This window comes from Impatiens glandulifera, chromosome 2 (genome assembly GCF_907164915.1).
Source record: "Impatiens glandulifera chromosome 2, dImpGla2.1, whole genome shotgun sequence".
Lineage (NCBI taxonomy): Eukaryota > Viridiplantae > Streptophyta > Magnoliopsida > Ericales > Balsaminaceae > Impatiens > Impatiens glandulifera.
The window spans coordinates 13,284,200-13,307,176 of record NC_061863.1 but is presented as its reverse complement, the minus strand read 5'-3'; positions in this window follow the sequence as shown (position 1 = coordinate 13,307,176).

Here is a 22,977-nt window from a genome sequence, read left to right as displayed (position 1 = left end):
CTTACTAAATTATTTTTACGTCATTTATATGAAAAAAGTCCATAAAATATTATATAAATGATAATCGTTTTAGCATAACGACAAAATCAATACAAAAATACGAGTGTTCACATTGTCACCAAACACAAAAAAAAACATAACGAAATTAACCATTTGAGAGCAACAAGGAAAACATCAACAAAAAATGTTCATCAACGAACAAACATAATATAAATATAATATTAATGACATCGGAGATCCTCAAGAAAATCAATGAGTTCACTAATCGCTTCTACTGATTTTCTAGAAGGGATCTCCCTTATCGTTATAATAATATCATTATGAAGTAAACGAATTGGTTGATCGCGATCACTAAACATCATACAAATCTTTTGAGCCAAATAGTCTACCATAAAATAATCGGGATAGGGACCCATCGACTCAATTCAACTAAACTCACGGTTTCTATCCAAACGTTCCAACAACCAACGATTGACTTAGGCATCACCTAGTTAATGTCAATCATATTCTAAAGTAGGCTCCAAATCGTAACCACTTCTTTGTAATTATTAGGATTGTGATCAACGATAGAGACGGGGGTTTGACTATGATTAACGATTACACACACTTCGTTTGATATTAACTCTGTTAGAAGTTAATATCAGTTTCTATTCTATGCAAGTCGTCACAAACTCTTCAACCGAGTTCAAGTGCGAAATAGTTTGTTTAGACTTGAAAACAATATGTGAATGAGATTGAAAGAAAGAAACACACAGGACAAGAGATTTTATGGATGTTCGGAGTAGAAACTCCTACGTACCCCCTTTTTCTCAACCTTGAGAAGAATATTCACTAGAAGATTTGGTTTAAATACAACACTTGTACAAACCCAGTCGAACAAACAGAACTTAGTTACTACCTGTTTTCGAACTCCTAGCACACACAATACTTGTTGATAGACACTCTATCAACTTACAAAGAACTCACAATATAGAACAGTGATACAATGATTTTCGGTATAAACAATCTCTCACAGAAATATGCTAAGGAAAAAACTTAAATATATATTTGTAGAGAGAGTATTTAAGTCTGTTTTTCCTTTAATCTTCTTATATCTCCAAAGCACAACAATGGTCATATTTTCTTCAATGGACACTTGTCCTCCTTTCATTGGATGAGTGCCAGGATAGTACATAAAAGAAGATCCTCTTTTGATCTTGTTTGTACTAGATGATAATGAGCCAAAAATTAATTAATGGAGCCTGTTATACTAGGAACGTTCATTGCAGAGGATTTGAATAATCTTGGTATGCTTTGCTAGACTGCCCATAAAGGATGCTTGATCAGATGCCACATTTGATCAATAATCGGTCCTAATATAAATACCGAAGTAGTACTTATCATTGTACTACATCACCTTGTTGTTATCTTTAAATATATTAATATACTTGATATGACTTAACAATTATATATATAATTATATATATAATTTAACTTATATATATAATTGAACTTAGTTTTCTATTCATTATCAAAACCATTTTATAAATTATAATCTAATAATTTCTCCCTTTTTGATTATTTAAAATAAATATTCAAAATATAGTAGTTTATAATCGTTGACTAATTATCCTAAGTTAAATAGCTAATTTAATCTAAAAATTTCTCCCTTTTTGATTATTAAAAATAAATTATCAAAACCAGGCAAGTTTATAATTAAATCAGTTTAGACATTATTGTAATATAACAATCCTAAAATATTTCTAAGGTTAGAAAACTTAGACTCGAGAAGTGGCTTCGTGAGGATGTTAGACACTTCATGTTTGTTGCCTTCATATGCTATGTTTGTCAGCAGTCAGCTGTCCAGATGTCATGCATGACCTTCCACGATGTAGTCCTATTTTATCCGCGTTCATAGACAATAACAAATTTGGTTCCTATTTTTCTTTGGGTTTGTGGCTTATTAGTCCCTTAAGAATCCATACTTTGATTGTTTTGATGGATTTCCCGTTGTGTGTGTATATTGTATTTGACATATTTTTCTCTATCTGCTGATGATTTTTTAGCTTCAAAAGATGATTTTTGGTAAAAATTTCTTAACTTCCTATCAAGTTTTTCTTTGCCATACCAACTGCCTGTCCTTCTCTCAGGTTTTAGCAAATTTGAAGTTGGCTTAACATAAATCACTTCATTATTTGAAGTCAAATCATCACAGTTTGGATTGCATTCTGTGTGACGTTCCTTTGACAAAGCTTAAAGATTTATAATTGTCTTTATCAGAAGTCAACCTTTTGTTGGATTTATCTGGATTTGAATTGTCGAATCCCAAATCGGATTTTAGACCAGTAGGTTTTTGCTGACTGATCATCAGTTTGACCGCATCTCTAGATCTTGTCCAAGATTTAATCATATATTCCAATATTTGGTTTTTGGCAGAAATAGTTCTGATTGTTTCCTTTATCCTCTCATTCTTAGATGAGAGCTCATTTATTGAAACATCAGCCTCATTGATTTGAGATGAACAACTTGAACTATCAGACTTGTTTTTTAAAATGGTTTGATTAAAGGAGTCTGACAGTTTTCTGTACTCAATGTCATTGAGTACAGCAGTTAGATCATCTCGGGTAAAATCATCATAGGTGAAATTAAATACCTCGTATTCGTCATCTTCTATGAAGCATTTGATGTTCTCATCATAACTATCTCTAGACGAGCTTGAGTCCGAATCCCTTTTGGGCCATTTGATTTTGCTTTCTTCAGCCATCAACATCTTCTGATCCTTCTTATGCTTGGATGCTTTATGATCCTCCTTATGTTTCTGATTAACAGACTTCTTGTCGTTTCTCCTTGCCTTTCGGTATTCAGACTTATAGTGACCTAGAGTATCACAATTAAAACACCGTGTATCAGCCTTAGATTCATTAGAGTTTTTATTGAAAGATGAGTTAGAATGATTCTTCCTCATATATTTGCCAAACTTCTTGACAAGTAAAGACATCACATCTTCACAGAACTGCTCAACTGACTTGATGGGTGCATGGGTTGCTGGCTCCATAAAGGAAACCAGTGCTCTAGTCACGTTCGAGAATGAGGGCTCATCTTCATTCCTTGAATTCATCTCGAACTCATAGTCTTTCAGATCGTCGAACAAGTCATGCAACTACATATTGTGGAGGTTTCTAGACTCCCTCATCAAGGTTGTCTTAACCTCCCTGGCACTAGGAAGAGCCCTCAACGCCTTGACTATGATTTCCTTGTTCCCTTAGACCTTTCCCAAAATGGCAAGTTCATTTACGATGCCGGTGAAACGTTCGTCGAATTCTTTCATTGTTTCTCCGGGACGCATTTTGATATTATCGAACTTCTGATTAGCAACCATAATTTTTTTCTCATTGGTTTGTTCGTCGCCCTCATTGAGTTGAATGATCTTCTCCCATACTTTTTTGGCATTTGTGCATGCTCTGATCTTTGCAAACATGTTTTTATCTAGAGTGTCGTATATGGCATTTTTGGCCAAGTTATCAAGGTTGTTCTTCCTTCTATCATCATTGGTCCACTCGCATCTTTCCTTCTCAATCTTGATCGGGTCGTTAGTGATTACATACCACATATCATCGTCTTGTGATGCAAAATACACTTGCATACGGATCTTCCAATCAATGAAATCTTCATTTCGGAACATGGGGGGCTTGTTGAATGAAGACATGATGATATTCGAATGCTTTAGAATAGAAACTGGCTGCTTTGATACCACTTGTTAGGATCGGGATCAACGATATACACGGGGGTATGACTATGTTGAACGCTTACACACATTTCGTTTGATATTAACTCTGTTAAAAGTTCATATTTGTTTCTGTTCTACGCAAGTCGTCACAAACTCCTGAATCGAGTTTAAGTGTGGAATAGTTTGTTTAGACTTGAAGCAATATGTGAATGAAATTAAAAAAAAAGAAACACATGGGATAAAAGATTTTATGGATGTTCGGAGTAGAAACTCTTACGCCAAACCTTCTTCTCAACCTTGAGAAAGGTATTCACTAAAAGATTTAGTTTAAATACAACACTTATACAAACACAGTCGAACAACCAGGACATAGTTACTGCCTATTTTCGAATTCCTAGCACACACAACATTTGTTGATAGACACTCTATCAACTTACAAAGAACTCATAATATAGAACAGTGATACAATGATTTTTGTTATAAACAATCTCTCACAGAAATATGCTAAGGAAAAAGTTTGAATATATATTTGTAAAGAGAGTATTTAAATTTTCAGGAGAACCCCTGAAAGAAGTCATGGTGTCTGTTTTTCCTTTAATCTTCTTAAATCTCTAAAGCACAACAACGATCATGTTTTCTTCAATGGACATTTGTCCTCCTTCCGTTGGATGATTGTCAGGATAGTATATCAGAGGAGATACTCTTTTGATCTTATCTGTACTGGATGATAATGAGCCAATAATTCATTAATGGAGCATGTTGTAATAGGAACGTTTATTGTAGAGGATTTGAATAATCTTGGTATGTGGCAGTCTTCTTTAGGTCTGTCTCTGTTGTTGTGTCAGACTGTCTTCAATGGACACTTGTCCTCTTTCCGTTGGATGAGTGTCAGGATAGTACATCAGAAAAGATCATCTTTTGACCTTGTCAGTACTAGATGATAATGAACTAAGAATTCATTAATGGAGCTTGTTGTACTAGGAATCTGCTGCTGTGTCAGACTACTCATCCTAAATTGGTGATATATACTACTTTACTAGACTGCCCATAAAGGATGCTTGATCAGATGCTAAGAATTCATTAATGGAGCAGCTTGTTGTACTAGGAATCTGTTGTTGTGTCAGACTAATCATCCCAAATTGGTGATATATACTGCTTTGCTAGACTGCCCATAAAGGATGCTTGATCAAATACCGGACACGCTTTATTAAGTACCGAAGTCATTTAATACCGGACACGCTCCATTAAGTACTGAAGTCATTTAATATCGGACACGCTTCATTAAATACCAAAATCATTTAATACCAGAAGCACCTCACATCCAACCGAAACCGGATGCGCGTCGGACGTAGAAATCCAACTAGACGCTTCCCTAAAATAATAAAACTTCAACTATTATTTGCAGCTAGTGAGATTCAAACTCTAGTCACCCGTATGATAAGAGAGAATACTTACCACTAGACTACAACAACTTGTTATTATTTTTAAATATATTAATATACTTGATATGACTTAACAATTATATATATAATTTAAATTATATATATAATTGAACTTAGTTTATCCATTCATTGTCAAAACTATTTTATAAATTATAATATAACAATTTCTCCCTTTTTAATTATTTAAAATAAATATTGAAAACCTGGTAGTTTTATAATCGTTGGTAAATTATCCTAAGTTAATTAGCTAATTTAATCTAACAGTAATGCAAAAGCAAGTGAGGTGTTGTTTCTACCTCTTCACAACACATTATGTAACGGCTAACCATAATGCACACTTTTTCATACAATTATCATCCGTCAAGATCTTCCATGCACGACACTCATCCAAAAACGAGATTTTTTAAGGAAATTTATAATCTCATAACTTATCCCATATAAGTCATTCGGGAAAATCTCCACAAATAATGTGTAATAATGACCAAACTTAAAAGATTTCATATCTAGCAAATGTAAGATATCACACGAAGAAGGAATCACAACCTTGCGACCTACTAAGAGAAATATTATTTCATGTAATATTATCTCTATATCATTAAGTCTTCTCAAGTATCTGATTTTACTCGCAAAACTATTCGAACATTGATCGAACATGTCCTTAACTAAAGCATTTCAGCAGATCGTGGTCGAGGCGAAAGTTGTGAATGACATGACTTCTGACACTACACCAAATACCATCCCAAAAGCTAATTGATAGGTCGTCGCATATCGAGAATCTGCACTGCCCATGAAAAGACTTTCACATAGTAGAGATGTCTCTCAAAACGCTACAAACCAACTGATCGAGGGGCTAATTTTGGTAAAATATTTAGACCAATCCTTTCCATATTTGCAATTAATCATATTAGTCCTTGAAGAGATAGGCTCTAAAGAGAATTTTTTGTACCATTTTAACAAGAGAGCTTTGTTAAATGAATCAAAATCATCGATTCCCAAGTCACCTTAATCCTTGAATCTACTCACTTTAGTTTAACTCATAAAGTAAAATGACCAAAGTAGGACTCTGAGGATTCTCAAAGAAATCAATCTTGAGAATAAGAAACAAATACATAATAAAAGTGGGCATAGAGTCCAATACAATCTTGATGAGTCCAAATACATAATAAATGATCTTACTTATAGATAGGTAACTTCCTCGCCATTTTAGAATAATCGTATCCCAAGAGGCTTTGGAGAGGGCTTAAGCACTAAGATTTATACCAAGATAAATAGACAGAAATGTTCCAATGTCGAAGCCCAAAATTTTTGCCAAATATATTTTCCTCCTATTGGATATAATTTTCGAGAAGAAAATATTAGACTCACTGATAATGACCCGCAATCTAGAGTATGCTTCGAACAACCATAGAATATCATGTAGATGTTTGACATTTCTTTAAGTGACATATATTATGCACAATGTATCATCAACATAGAGAAAATGTGAAATGGAAAAAGAACACATCTTTGCCCCGCAATCCACTCCTCTAATGAGACTAGTTTGTTCTACGAATTTGAACATTCTAGAAAGCATTTCTATGACAATGAAGAACAAGAATGGAGATAACGAGTCACCTTGTCTAATACCCCTTGAACTTTCAAAAAACCTTTTAAACTTTCATTCACAATTACAAAGAACTTGGCCATCAAAACAAAGAATTTAATCCAACTGATCCACTTATCTTCTATTTTCATTCTATCCATGACATCAAATAAATATTCTCAATTCACATGATCATATAATTTTTCAATTTCCAACTTAATAAAGACACACACTTATCTCCTTGTAGTTTTCGAGTCAATGCATTCATTTGCAATAAGTGTTGTGTCAAAAATTTGACGACCCTTGATAAAAGTCATCTAATTAGCCGAAATTACCGGTTCAATAATCCGATGCAACATGTTCGCCAAACATTTGGATATAATCTTATAGAATGATGATACAAGACTAATCGATCTATAGTTCCTTATATCGATGATTCCAAGAGCCTTGTGGATTAGACAAATTTATGTTGAGTTCCAACTCGTGTCGAATGAAGAGAATAATAAAAATAAATACTCAAATGCTTTCATAATATCGAATTTAAGTAACGGCCATGTCTTTTTAAAAATGTCAATGTAAAGTCATTGCTTCTTGGAGCCTTATCACTACCACATCCAATTTTTGCCACTTCCACTTCCTCAAGTGTAATGAGCTTCCAAAACACCATTCGACTCCTCATTGATACCATAAAAAGATACACCTCAGTTTCAATCTGATTGTATACGGATTTTTAACATTATTTTACATAATTGCACGATATTATCCGAAATTACTGATTCAGAATCGCGAAGAATTCTCTAAACTGAAATTGAGTTAATTGCATTATTTTCTACTTTTTCCTTTAATAGCCCCTAAAAATATTTTGAATTCTTATCCTCTCTCTTAGCCAGATTGTTTTACTAAGTTGTCTCGCTCCGATCACCTATTCCTTAGGAAGAACTAAAAGGATCCTCACAAAATAAATACAAGAACTCAATTCCAAAGCCAAAAGATCCCGATCTCTTCCGCCCCATCGATCTTATTAATTTTATTACATAATTATTCGACCTATGCACAAAAAAAATGCACATTCCCCCACGTACTCAAGTTTCTCAAATTTGGAAAAATAATTTGACGATGCCGAACCCATGGGTTCATGATTCCCACACCATTCTTACACTCGCGACAAAAAGTCGACCATGGTCAACCACTAATTCTCAAACTTGAAGGGACGACACACTTTTGACACCTCTTTACGGTTAAGAAGGATATGCCGATGATCCGAAAAATTCCTAGGAAGGACCTTCTAGGAGATACTCGCAACTCACCAAAATCCTATTCATTGATGAGAAATCCATCAATGCGGGACTGGACCAACCCGCCACTTCTATTATCTATTCTGAACGTATATTGCCCTCCTTCCAACAACGGGTCAACAAGCTCGAGATTATTGCTAATCTTAGAGAACTTAATAATTATACTATATAGTCTTTTGGCCCTAGTTCTTTTAGATGGATCCCTTACCTCGTTCATCTCACCCATAAAAATGATTGGAAAATCTCATAAACCTATCATTCTTGACAATTTGTTAAAAAAAACTCTAATTTCTCACTTAAGAGCACCTATCCGTAAATCGCTTATATCACCCAACGAAAATTGTCACACATATTCCTTCGTTACACACGAACATAAAATTTTCGCACTTCAACATATAACTTCTCGAATAAATCGTCGTTCCAAACAACTAAAATTCCACTCGATGTCCCGATAAAGTCAAGAGCCTCCCAACCACACATTCTTCAATTACATATATCCTTAATAATTCACTTATCCATATGACGTATTTTCGTTTCACAAAAGCAATAGATCCCACTACCCATAGATCCTACAAGAGATTTAAGGATGTCATGTTTCATACTATCATTGATCCCGCAAATATTTTAATGCTTATATTTTTTCAATTATCTAAATTTAAGCGGACGATATCTGATTCGTCTTCGATGTACGTTTCCCTAACTTTAGAAACCCATGGGGAGGTCATATATCTTTTTCATCTTCCTAATCTGATAAATGTTTATCACATATGGGATTTTACGAATTTTAAGTCATATTTCTAACTCTCTAACAAGAATCTCTCTTAAATGTGATTTATTTTTATTCGACGTCACGCTATGAGTCGAGAATGACTCACCTACCTCTTCATCCGCGTCGTAATATTTATATAATTCAACCAACTCTTCCTCTGATATCTCGTCCACCATAATAGACGATTCACCCATGGTTTCAGGATAAAGAGATTTGATGGGCCTAACATTAATCGCTTCACCCATGAAAGTGCACAACTCTCACTCCTATGTTTCTTTCATTAGGTCACACTCAGTTTCCATCTCTAACATAGAATGTGGTGAATCCCTTGGTTCTTGATACATAATCACCTCAAGTATATTATGAGGCATATTAATAATACTTGGAGGAGTCTCTTTAGACGTTACACGAATGTTGAATTCTTACTTGTATGAGTGAGGTTAAATATCATTAACCAAAGCAATCACACCACTCGGTGATCCATTTTCGATCTCGCTATCCTGACTCTCCACCACAACATTATTTAAATCAAGCAAATCATTTGTAATAAGTGTTTCATTGTCACGTCGATGATCATTCATAACCTTTGTAACAATGACTTTCCCATTACACTTCTTAAGGTTATTCTCTACATTGTTCTACTCTAGATCTGTAAGAGGAAATTAGTGCGATACTTTTTAATCCCCACCATCCGGACATAAACCAATTCTCGTTGCAGGAGACACAATCAATAATCTTTCAAGCTACACCACTACTCTACAATCTGACATACTCTTTACGACGTCGATTGTGTTCGGAAAATACACTACTAATCCTATGTGAATCTTTTCCCACCTGACCTCACGTTTCAATGATGTATTTTCATCCATCTCCACAAATCCACATAACTCGTCTCCCACACTCTTTAAACATTAAGAGTTCCAACAAGTTGATATCAACCCATATAACCGGATCCAGGTATCACAAATCCTTTCAATTTAGACTGACAACTTTTTGGCGTGCACACTGTTACCATGCCTATCAAACTTAGCTACGTGTGCATATGCACCCACATCAAAAACACCATTGGACTATCAATCATTTCATTATTCCAGTATTAATGCGTACTTATCAAGACGACAAGTTCATTCCTCTACCATATGGATTAAAATATTTGCATGGAGCACAATAAAAATAGTGTGTAATCTAATACAAATAGCAACATGCCTTCCCTTAGTGTTAAATCCGGACCAAAACTCACCACCCAACGGGTTAATTCCAAGTCGAGTTCTCTCCCAAACTAACGAACACAAGAACCTACAAATCAATTTCAAATGACCGAACCCAAACTCGATTGTACTCTATTTACCATTCTTTATCTCAGTTATGGTCATTGCTTTTTTCTACTTTATCACTGTAGTGAACTCAAATAATTTCGATCTTGTCTTCACTGTTTTGGACCAATCACTCCAAACTACACGCCTATTACCATTCACAATATCATATCAGTATACGATAGTGTACTTACCACACGAAAAAAAAGTTTCCCAACATCTTCGCACACTGAAACAAACCGCACCTTTGGGCTACCACTATTACACTTGGCCTTACGACTACTATCCATGTTCAATACAACGGACGCATCCAATCCAACCATGTCAACGTCAACACCGGATTCAAAAACTATTCTCACTTTCTTTCCTATCCCACTTCTCCATCTCTCTTCCTCGAATCCGACTGTTAGAGGTAGCCTTTAGGGCTTCACCGTCACCTGATTGAAGACCTAGGGTCTGTAAACCCCTTCGGCTCCCCCCACCCATCTAGTTGTTGACGACGAGAACGAGTCCACCCTCACATGCGGACGACCATTGACCAAGCAAACCTTACGTCCACCCATAGCGACGAAAAACCAACATTCTTCATCATCTGACTCACCTTGCAGACGTACAACCACCGGCCTCCAAACCAAACTTGGACGCGACCCTACTTCCTCCCTTTCTTACATTTCATTATTTTGGTTCTCCCCAATCTAGATCTTTTTTATGTCTTTCTTAATATATTATTTTTTTTAGTAATTTTCAGAAATCATGGATTAATGTAATGTTTTAATTTTTTTTATAAATTCTATTTGAATTAACAAAACAATATGAACCAAAAATATGATACTTACTGATCATGTTGGTGTATAAACATGGAGTTATCACCTCTCCTCTGAATATCACTAGACATTTTTGGTAGTGTAACTTTTTCATTTCTTATCCCATTGTACATGAAGAGGGATGAAAATTAAAGTCATGAATCCCACACGTCTTGTTTTCAAAACTAACATGCATGTCAAAGAGTCGAATAAAATCTAAAATCACATCTTGGTAGGGAAAAAATATAATATGCTTTAAGGCATCAAAATACAATCTTTTTAGAAAATCTCAATCTTTTTAGACAGAGGCTTTGTTCCTTTTGATACTTTACCATCAAAGAATACAATTTTCTATGTTCTTTTTATTTGATGTGATTATGATACTTTTCTATCATTGTAAGATTTAATTTGTTTAGTTTTTTTTCTCTTATTAATGATTTGATTTGTTTTGCACGACATTGCAAACGATGAGTCTGGCCTACAGAGTGCCCCAACAGGGCTATGAAAGATGCAAGCCTATTCTAACTATCACAAAGAAAGTCCTATTAAGAACATTGTCCAATTGTCTCAATTCAATTAAATGTTAATTTAGATGGTTTTCTCCAAAATAAAAAATATTTTTTCAAAATATTTTTTTATTGTGATATCACTATTCTAGTAATTAACAGTATTATTCTAAATGTTTCATTTTTTAATTTTATTAAATGTTCTTTAAACTCAGTATTGAGTTAAATATAGCCAAACAACTTTTCAAATTGAATATTTAATTGCCAAAGACTTGATATCTAAACAGGCATGGAACCTGTTGTCTACCATGCTGCTTATTTGTGAAATTAGATAGTAGTGATTTTTAATAAAAATAATATATATATAGTGTTTTTAGATTATTAATTTCTTATCAATTTATTTTATAATCTATATTGTTTTAAGTATATATAATTGACTGATTATATATATTAATTTTTTTTTCTTCTTTTGAAAAATAAGATCTCTTTTAATTAATTTATAATTATGTGAAAATCACATATACTCCATACAAAATCAAATAACATGTGTTGTCATAAATTAAAAAAAAAAAATACAAGTCTAATAAAAACATAAATTTAAAAAGCTCAAAAGTATAAAAGAGCCTAATTAAGAAGTCATAAAAATCAAATGAGTGTATATGGATGTTTTAATGCTATCATCAATGTTTTTATTCAGAGTATCATAAACTTAAAAAAAAAAATCTGCTTCTTTTTTTCTTCAACTTCTTTTTTTTTAAATTTTCATATTTTAACGGTATATTAAAAATCATATTAACTAATTAATTTTAAATAAATATTTTTTTCTACAATCACTATTCTTTTTCACAGTCTATTATTATTATTATTATTATTATAATTATTATTATTATTAATTAATTAATTAATTAATATATTAATTACGAATTTCTTCATCTATTCACAATATAAAAGATTTATTTTACATAATTTTAAAAATTCATCAATTGGTGGATCTTTAACCATACCAATTTATCATCTTCCGGCGGCAAAAATTAACCTACGGATATTAATCACACTTATTGTGAAAACATATATTCTAAAAAAAATGACAAAAATGAAAGAGAATAGTTATGAAAGTTTAGGTGTATATAATAATAAACACATTCTAATGAAAATAAAATATGATAAACTCAATTAATTTATATTTTTTAAATATCCATACAAAATAATACAATTGTAAGTCGTTTAAGCCAAGTAAAATAATAATAATAATATATATAATAACAAAATAAGTCAACAGTATAGAGTTAAATATAATTTCATATTATTATATATTTTAAAATTAAATTTGAAAGATTCAGCTTATATATTTATTTTTAGTTTTAAAATATATTTTCAAACAATAAAGAATAGAACAATAATCACCCAAACATTTGAATTTCATTATTTATTTTTATTTCAAATAAAATATAATTTAATTTTTTTTAACATGTAAATAAATTAATAAAACTTAATTTTATTGAGAAAAAAAATTACATAACTATCATATTCATTATAAGCTATATATTCAAACTATATAATACTATTTCAAAATCACAACAAAAAAAAGTTCAATATGGAAATTTATATATACTAATTCATTTTTCATATCCTTTTATTATTTTTCATTTTGAAAATAAATTATATCTCGAAAAACTCGTTCACCATTAAAAAAAAAATTCCTTTGTGTATTTGGTCTATGATTTATGATCTTTATTTTCTACATTAATTTTAAATTTGTTTGATATCATATTTTGTATGGTTGTGTTTAAACCACTCTACTTTTTTTATATATATATTTTATGTAATTTTTTAAATTAAAAAATTATGTCTGATTTTATTCACATAATTGACATTTTTGGTTCAGTATATAAGAGGGTAAAAATAAAAGAGTTTATTTAAAACAGTTAAAGTTTGTAAATTTTTAAAATAAAAAAAAAAATTTAAACGGTAAGAAATTACTATTAAAAAATATTACTTATATATTATTATTATTTATATATATAATTAAATATCTTTTTCAATTTAAAAAATAATGAATACATCATCATCATCATAATTTATCTGAACTTAAGTTATTAATAAGAAAAATATAAAATTAACCTATAAAATATTAATAAACAAATACACTAACAAAAGTGACAAAATTAGTCATATTAGTTCATTTATTTTGAAAAAGTGATAATTTATTTTATTTAAAAATTTAAGTTTGTAAGATTGTATAAAATTAATATAATTTATAAACTCATAGAATCTTAAAATCTTAATACACATATTTAAAATTATAAGGATTAAACTAGTTTAAAATTTTATCTAAATTAAACTCTTTAATCTGACTTTAAAATTATAATATCTTATAATTTTAAGAGTTTTTTTAATCGTCTTGGTGATAGGTTTTAAAATAAGAATATATATTTTTCTTTTTAAAATAATGAGATACGTTTTTGTTGCACCATGACTCCGTGATAGATCACATATGTATAAAGTGTTAATATCTACCAATATAAGCCAAATTAATTTGTAACTTGCATGATTTGTTACAAATTTAACAAAATAAATCTAAGAGAAAATGAATACAACATTAGGTTCACCCAAAAATTCATAAACATAAAAGAATAAAAAATATTATAAGAACTTAAATTGATATTAATCTTAATATTTAGTGATAAGATACATCTTTCCTTTATTACAAATGATAGGATCGATAGGCTTTATCAATAGAGACGGGGTCTGACTAATGATGAAGACTTATGAAAAACGGTTTGATAAAAATTCTGTTAGGGATTAATATCTCTTTCTATTCTACGCAAACTTGTGTAAACACTTGAAACAGATTCAAGGCGGAATTGTTTACTTGGTTTGAAGCACAAGATGAAATATGAAAAGATGACAGAAATAAAGAACACAACAGTTTGTTTATGGATGTTCGGAATAACTCTCATACGTCACCCCTTCTTCCAACCACCGGAAGGATTCACTATATGATGAGAATCAAATACAGTTTACACACACACTTAGCTCACTATTGAACAGAACACTTTCTGTTCAATTACAAGAAGATGAAGAATATCACACAACTAATGGTGTTTTGATTCTAGCTCTCTCTCTCTCGATTCACACACAGTCAGGGCCGGTCCTGAGATTTTGGGGCCCTATGCAAATTTAAATTTTAGGGCTCCTAAAATAGTAAAAATTGTTTTTTTTTTTAATTTTAATTAATAAAATAAAATATAAATAATTAATGTATTATAATACGAGACTAAAAAGGAGATAAAAAAGTTATTTTTATAATATATCTTTAATATTAAAAGAGAAAAAAGAGGAAAAAATAATATTAATAATAAAATATTATTAAATATAAAAAATGGGGGCCTATAAAAGTGGGGGGCCCTATGCAAGTGCATTGGTTGCCTTACCTCAGGGCCGGCCCTGCACACAGTACAATCAGAAAGAAGCTTCACAAAATAACTTCAGTAAGCAAGATGATTGAGTAGTCTCTCTCTGCAAAATCAGAATGTTTGTTCGTAAGATTGGTTTGAAAGATGATAAAGTCGTTGCTTCGTCCGTTGCTCTAAGGATTGATTAAATACTAAGCAGGAGCCAACGGTCGAATCTTCAAGAATGATATGTGGCGCCCTTCCATTGGAAAGCCTCCATTGTACACATCAGGTTCTGAGCACAAGAATCGTGGCCGTACCGATCTGGTAGTGCGCCGAATATTCCATCAGAAATGTACCTGCAAAACGGGTAATGTGAGGAGAATTCTCTTACGTGGCATTCCTTGATTGGATGCATATAGCTATTGTACTAATCTTCACAAGAACGTGGAATAGGAGTAGGGTACAGCTATAGCACGTGGGTATGAGAAATGTTAGATTCAAGCGTACTGCTTATACAGAGCATCACACGTATTTCAGTTAGACGGATTTGGGAAAATCAGTCTAATGAAATAAGTCAATTCCTTCTAATGAAAAACGTCTATTAGACCGCCTAGTCTAATATAATTAGACTCGCGTCTAATTTACATAACCATTAGACGGGTACGTCTAACTCCACTGAGTTAGACTACAAGTCTAATTCCGGTTCTACCTCAAACTAATCTGAAGGAGTTAGACTCACGTCTAACTTTCACTAATTAGACAGCCCGTCTAATTATAATATAACCATTAGACCGGCACGTCTAACTCCACTGAGTTAGACTGTCACGTCTAATTCCGGTTCTACCTCAGACTTATCTGAAGGAGTTAGACTCGCGTCTAACTTTCACTAATTAGACAACCCGTCTAATTATAATAACCATTAGACCGGCACGTCTAACTCCACTGAGTTAGACTGCCAAGTCTAATTCCGGTTCTACCTCAGACTTATCTGAAGGAGTTAGACTCGCGTCTAACTTTCACTAATTAGACAACCCGTCTAATTATAATAACCATTAGACTGGCACGTCTAACTCCACTGAGTTAGACTGCCACGTCTAATTCCGCGTATTCATTAGACCATCCGTCTAATTCTTTACACATCTATTAGACTTACACGTCTAACTCCGATGAGTTAGACTGTACGTCTAATTCTATTAGACTCACGTCTAATTCCATGTATTCATTAGACCATCCGTCTAATTCTTTACACATCTATTAGACTTACACGTCTAACTCCGATGAGTTAGACTGTACGTCTAATTCTATTAGACACACGTCTAATTCCGTGTATTCATTAGACCATCCGTTTAATTCTTTACACATCTATTAGACTTACACGTCTAACTCCGATGAGTTAGACTGTGCGTCTAATTCCATTAGACCTGCGTCTAATTTTATGCGAAAGGAGATCAAAATAGGTCTAATGACCCTCATTAGATTCAAGTCTAATAACATGTTATCTTAATACAATTCTAACCTAATCTAACATAAATCAACCCCAAACATAAATGAAACTTAAATCTAACATAAATCTAACATGAAATTACTAACCTAACCATATAATAAAATATTAACCTAACCATATAATAAAATATTAACCTAACCATATAATAAATTACTAACCTAACCATCCAATTCAATTCTAATATTATTAAAAACATTTAAAACTTACCTTATTTAGGAGGCGGCTGAAGGTGGAGGAAGCTCGACGATTTTCAATATGCTTTCTCTTCTCAAAAACTTCTTCGCACTGCGACGATGGATGAAACCTGATAACAATAAATATAATCAAACTCAATATAAAACGTATTATACATAAATGTAACTCAATATAACCAAATACAAACTACAATCAAACCAACATTAAATCAATCTAACTTAAATCAAAACAAAATCTAACCTCAATCAAACCAACATCAAACCAATATAACATAAATCAAACAAAAATGAAACCTCAATCAAACCAACATCAAACCAATCTAACCTAACTCAAACCTCAATCAAACCAATCTAACCTAAATCAAACCAAAACCCTAAACTCAATCCGACCAAAATCAAACCAACATGAAACCAATCCAACCTAAATCAAACAAACATCAAACCAATCTAACCTAAATCAACAATAATCAATGCATTCACAAACTCAAATCTAACATAAACAAAGAATAATAATCAATTCATTATTCAATACATGACTCTAACCTAAATTTAACCAAAATCATACCAAAAACAAATCAAAATCAAACCAAAACCTTAAATTAAACAAGATCTAACCTAAATAAAAATGCAATCAAACCAAAATCAGACTTCAATCAAACAAAAATCCAAATTCTAACCTAAAATTCATACCTAAAATTCATACATAAAATTCAAACCTAAAATTCTAACATAAACTCCAATCATAATTCTAACCTAACCTAAATTTCAATTCATATATATATATATATATATATATATATATATATATATATATATATATATATATATATATATATATATATATATATATATATATATATATATATATATATATATATATATATATAACTCATTACCTTTGAGGAAATGCTAGGGCGAGCAGCGGGAGGCTGAAGGAGGAGAAGACCAGCGACTGAAGGAGGAGAAGAGCGGCGCTTGAAGGTGGCAAACAGGAACAGAGAGCGCCTTCGGTCGGTGGCGGCGGCGTCGTCGTCTTTGGACGGCGGCGTCTTCTATCGGGCGGCGTCTTCGGGCGGCGTCGATCTCGGACAGAAGGCGGCGCGGAAGAGAGAAACGGGGAAGAAGAAACGGGGAGAAAGAAACGGGGAAGAAGAAAAGGGGGGAAAAAGGTTTTATTTTTTTTATTAAGTTAATTACCGAAAGTTTTAATAAAACCTTCGGTTTTTACATTGATTAAAAACGAAGGTTTTATTAAAATTGTCGGTTTTTTATCAATGTAAAAACTGAAGGTTTTATTAAAACTTTCGGTTTTTTATCAATGTAAAAACCGAAGGTTTTATTAAAACTTTCGGTTTTTACATTGATAAAAACCGAGAGTTTTATTAAAACTTTCGGTTTTGATTTTCATATTTCCGAGAGATGTGAAATAAACTCTCGGTTTTGATAACTATTTCCGAAATTTATATATAATTAACTTTCGGTTTTACAATTTGACAAAATTTTAAATTAATTTGTTTATCACTTTCTAATAACCTTGAACAACATTAATTTAACACATTTGATATCCTTAAAACATTTCTTAATCCATATGATCAAACATTACACAAATACATAGGATAATCAAACATAAACATTCATATACACTTCTCTATATAATCAAACACAATCATAAACATTTTAACATTAAACACAATATTAATTTTTAAAATAAAACTCACACTTTATTATATTAGTTAGGAGTGTATATTTGGAAGGTAAAAAACACTTTAATTTAAAAAAATTGAGAAGTGATAATTCCGAGAGTTTTATCATTACTTTCGAAAATAGCTATCAAAACCGAAAGTCTTAGATAAAACTCTCGGTCTTGACCTTAACCAGTATGTTTTGGGGGAAGGGTAAAACCGAAAGTTATAATATTAACTTTCGGTTTTGATGGTTATTTCCGAAAGTTAATTATATAATTTTCGAAATTATCACTTGACAAATTGTTAAATTTTTTGGTTTCTCAACTTCTAATGACATTTAACAACATTAATTTAACACATTTGATATCCTTAAAATATTGCACAATCCATATGATCAAACATTACACACATTCATAAGATAATCAAACATAAACATTCAAATACAATTCTCTATAATAATCAAACACAATCATAAACATTTTAACATTAAACACAATATTAATTTTTAAAATACAACACACAATTGATTATATTAGTTAGGAGTTAAGATTAGTTGGTTAAAAATAAAATAATTTAACAAATTAGGAAGTGGTAAAACCGAAAGTTATAACATTAACCCTCGGTCCTGACCTTTTTCATATTTTTTTAAAGATGGGTCAAAACCGAAGGTTTTCAAATAAACCTTCGGTTTTTACACTTACCCATACTTAGAAAAATTTTAGATTTTTTTAAACATGGGTCAAAACTGAAGGTTTTCAAAAACCTTCGGTTTTTATCCTTACCCATACTTAGAAAAATGTTAGATTTTTTTAAAAATGGGTCAAATCTGAAGGTTTTCAAATAAACTTTCGGTTTTTACCCTTACCCATACTTCGAAAAATTTTAGATTTTTTTAAACATGGGTCAAAACCGAAGATTTTCAAATAAACCTTCGGTTTTAACCCTTACACATACTTAGAAAACTTTTAGATTTTTTAAAGATGGGTCAAAACCGAAGGTTTTCAAATAAACCTTCGGTTTTTACCCTTACCCATACTTAGAAAAATTTTAGATTTTTTTAAACATGGGTCAAAACCGAAGGTTTTCAAATAAACCTTCGGTTTTAACCCTTACCCATACTTAGAAAATTTTTAGATTTTTTTAAAGATAGGTCAAAACCGAAGGTTTTTAAATAAACCTTCGGTGTTTACCCTTACCCATACTTAGAAAATTTTTATATTTTTTTAAACATGGGTCAAAACCGAAGGTTTTCAAATAAACCTTCGGTTTTTACCCTTACCCATACTTAGAAAAATTTTAGATTTTTTTAAAGATGGCTCAAAACCGAAGGTTTTCAAATAAACCTTCGGTTTTAACCCTTACCCATACTTAGAAAATTTTTAGATTTTTTTAAAGATGGCTCAAAACCGAAGGTTTTCAAATAAACCTTCGGGTTTTACCCTTCCAAGAGTTTTTTCACCGATGGTCAAAACCGAAGGTTTTCAAATAAACCTTCGGTTTTTACCCCCCCCCCCCCATACTTAGTAATTTCTAGATTTTTTTAAACATGGGTCAAAACCGAAGGTTTTCAAATAAACCTTCAGTTTTGGCCATGCTGTTTTTTTTAAAAAAGAGTGAAAAACAAACAAAAATAAAATAATTCATGAACAACATATTAAACCAAAACCAAAAGATAATAATAATAATTCATAATTATTAAAACAAAACATATAAAAATGTCATCATTCGTACGGGAAACTAAACACATAATTAATCAAACAATATAATCTAGAAATTATTAGATGGGATGGGAGGAGGGGGTGGTTGATTCAGTCGACTCCTCAACAATACAAGTTCCTGTTCGAGATTCTCTAATCTCTGGGCCATTTCAGCCCTGTCCGCTTTAATTTCACTCAGCAATCGGCCTCTTTCCGCATCCCTCAATCGGATTTGCTCCATTTCCAGCGTCATCTGTCTTACCTCTTCCTCACGTGCCGCAATTTCTGTTTGTGCTAGCAAATTCTGGTAACACGGATGCAGTTTCTCCGGTGTACGCCGAAGACTATTCCATGAATCACCCATCCTAAATGCATTTCATATATATATATATATATATTAATCAAACAAAATAACCGTAACCTAAATTTAATATAACTTCAATCAAACAAAATAATAAATCTAACAAATAAAAAAATAAATGAAACAAACCTGGACGCGAGAAGAGAAGAAGCGGCGTGGAGGAGGCGGCTGCGGCGCGGGAGAGAGAGAAAGGAGAGAGTGGAATGAAAAAAAGAAGGGTTAGGGTTTGTATTTATAGAGGTAGATGCCGAAGGTTTTCATATAACTTTCGGTTTTGATATTAATCAAAACCGAAGGTTTATTAAAAACCCTTCAGAAATAACTATTATCAAACTTAGAATTATTTTTAATTGAGTCAAAACCGAAGGTTTTTGGAAAACCTTCGCAAAAGAGAATTTCAAAAAAGGTAAAACCGAAGGTTCTTTGAATAACCTTCGCAATTAAAAATCCCCGGAATTGCAAAACCGAAGGTTCTTTTAAATACCTTCGCAATTAACCCACATCCAACACTTAGAATCATTTTTGGTTTTTTGGGAAGGTAAAAACCGAAAGTTCTACAAATAACTTTCGGTAATAATTAATAAAACCGGAGGTTTTACACCCCTCTCGGAATCTATTTTCAATACCGAAAGATTTATTCCTCTCGGGAGTATTTAGGAGAGTTTTATAAAACCATCGGGAAAAACCGTCGGTAAAAGTCGATTTTTTACTAGTGTACATAAGTTTTGAGGACGGACTTCCCAAGACTCTACCCAACTCAGAGAATGAATTATGTTTGCTCTCTAATATATATAGCTTCCATCAAGAAGATAATATTTGGTATATGACCTTTATTGTTTTTGAATGAGTTGTCTAATTATCACATTTGACATCGTCATTAGTAAGACTGCAAATGAGTCAAACCGACTTGAGCTTCGAACTCGAATAAGTTTATAAATTTGAGTTCGAGCTTGACTCGAAATAGTTGAACTAATATTAAATTTTCAAATATTTGTAATGAAAAACTATCCATGTTAAATTTTAGATTTTAATATTAAAATAAATTAAAATATATATTATTTATTATCAAGTTCGACAAGCTATCGATCAAATATTATATGAACTCGAGCTCGATTCGAATATTAAACAAGCTGGCTCGAGTTCGACTCGAACTTGATCAAAGTCAAACTCCAGTCGAGCTTTGAACCAAACGACTTACAAACAACTTAACTTAATTCATTTGCAGCCCTAATCTTTATCATGAAGTTTTATTTCAAAATTGTTTAATAGAAATTTAAAAAATATGCAAAATCAACATTTTCAAGTATAAATATTAATAAAGTAATACACAAATTTTAAATATAATTCAATCATGAGTCATATAATAGGTACCTTCTTTATATAAACTCTTAATGAATTTAAAATTAATTTACAAAAATTATAAAAGTTTATATATGGAACAAGTTTTACCTAAGCTAATTTGTTATTACTTTAAATAATAATAATCTTTCTTTTTTGTCATAGTACCATATTAATTCTTTCTATTTTTTTAATAATAATTTTGCGTGTGTTATGTCCTTTCCAGCATACTTATGTCAATTAATAATACATTTTTAAAAATTATTTGTGTAAAATATCATCGCATGGCACGTGCATGTATACGTCCAGTTTAATGTATTGTTTTAAATTATGATCATTGCACATTAACTTCACTTTATTTATTTCTTTTTTGTCATATTTGTGTGGATTTAGAAGAATGAAATAAAAATTGATCTGAGTCATACACATATTTAAAAAACAAAAAGTATTTCCAATTGAATAGAGACAAACTAAATGTACAAATAATAAATTTAACTTCAAATAATTTGTAGTAACAAACAAGCCCTAAGTTTTTTAAGTAGGCACATTAAGTTGCCAATCATATTCAAGTATAAAGTTCTCAAATTTAGTATCATTTTTTATATAATGTCAAATCATCAGCAAAACTATTAAACCAAATTTTGTTTCTAGTGTACCAATGACAAAAATAGCCCTTAAACTATAAACAAAATTTGGTTTAATAGGTTTGCTGATGATTTGACATTATATAAAAAATGATACTGAATTTGAAAACTTTATACTTGAATATGATTGGCAACTTAATTTGCCTACTTAAAAAACTTAGGGCTTGTTTGTTACTACAAATTAATAGAAGAACATTATTTTTATTCTTATAATTCTAGATTTAATTAAATATACAAACTATACCCAAATTCTCCCTGAATTGTTTACCCTTTACACGTCTCTAACCTTAAACATTGTTTTTACCAATTTATAACATTTTCAAGATGCTCACGGAACATATATTATGTTTCAACCAATCTATTACATGTATATATGAACAAAATAGATCAAATAAGCATATGAGGAATCAAATATTAATGAAATGAGATCCACCGCACCTAGTTACTTCGTCCTCTTCGAGTACCTTTCATTCAATTTTTGATGAGTTGATGATGTTTGTTTTTCAGGCTGAAATGATAATCAAAGCTGAGAACGAATGACGAATTGTGACCATCGCATCCATAATGATTTTGTCACTCAATGACTTTCTCTTGAATTTAGGATGAATTGAGATTTTATTGTTTTATTGTTTTTGAGAGATGAAGTCATATATATTTGGATCCCCATCCTTAGGAATCAAAACAAATGAAAAAGGAATAAAAAATGAAAACTAATGACAAATTAAAATTCATCAAACCAC